This window comes from Octodon degus, unplaced genomic scaffold, assembly GCF_000260255.1.
Source record: "Octodon degus isolate 3935 unplaced genomic scaffold, OctDeg1.0 scaffold00155, whole genome shotgun sequence".
Lineage (NCBI taxonomy): Eukaryota > Metazoa > Chordata > Mammalia > Rodentia > Octodontidae > Octodon > Octodon degus.
In genome coordinates, this window is record NW_004524731.1 from 1,623,675 (window position 1) to 1,624,686 (window position 1,012).

A 1,012-nucleotide genomic window follows, 5' to 3' on the forward strand; every position below is an offset into this window, starting at 1 on the left:
GACTGATGAGACTTGCACAGAACGCTGCAGCAAGCTCCAGACCTTGGACTGAGTCTTTCAGTCTCGGGTGTGCCGACGCCCTCTGCACGCTTCCTCAACTGACTGCGGCTGACCTTCATAAGCCGTCTTGTAATTTCTTGTACATTTGTCCATCCTGTATCATATTTGTTCCTTCTATCTGTTCCTTTAGTAAAGCCTGACTGATGCACTGCCTCTGCCGTGAGCGTCCCCGTGTCTGCGGGGCTCTTCTCCCCTCACCACGTGCCCCAGGAAACCAGACACCACTCAGCTCCTTAGCAGCAGAGACCCTGTGAAGGCGCCTGAAGAGCGGCTGATTAGAGAGCAGCAGGACCCAGCAATGCTCGGGGGCGGTGGTGGGTGACGGCCTGGGCTGAGACATGCACAGTGCGGCCAGGCAGTTTTCTGGAGGAGGAGACAGCGCCGGAAGACCCTAGCGCAGTGACTGTCCGCTAATGTTACGGCAGGCTACGATTTTCTGCAGGGCGCTGTGCCTGGTGGCCTGCGCACTACACAGCGGCGGGCAGCGAGCCTGCGCTCTGCATTCTCACTGTGTAGCACCCTTAAGGCTTCTTCCCTGTGCCGACAGGGAGCTCTGTTTCCTCAGGTGACCTGAGACAAGCAGCACCTTCCATGTCACACGCGTCACAGAAGCCTGTGTCACAGGCACACCATGAAGAAGGTCTGTGAACTCTCCGCTGCTGCTGAGGTGGCCGGAGGAAATGACTGTGCGCGCCTGGCTCTTTCACGGCTCGCTGCGCCTGACGCTTCTGCGCGGCCCTGGCTGTCCCGGAGCCCTTTCCTGGAGCACGCAGCAGGAGCACGCGCTTGCTTCCTCGCCAAATCGCGATGAGATTTCATTACAATAACACAGGACTACTCGATGCTACAAAGTAAAGATGCTGGTCAGGGACAAGAACTGCCGGCTCTATAGCAACGGAGCTCTTTCACTTCTTCCTCCTAAGCTCAGTGCTGTCTTACCATCAAGGAGGGA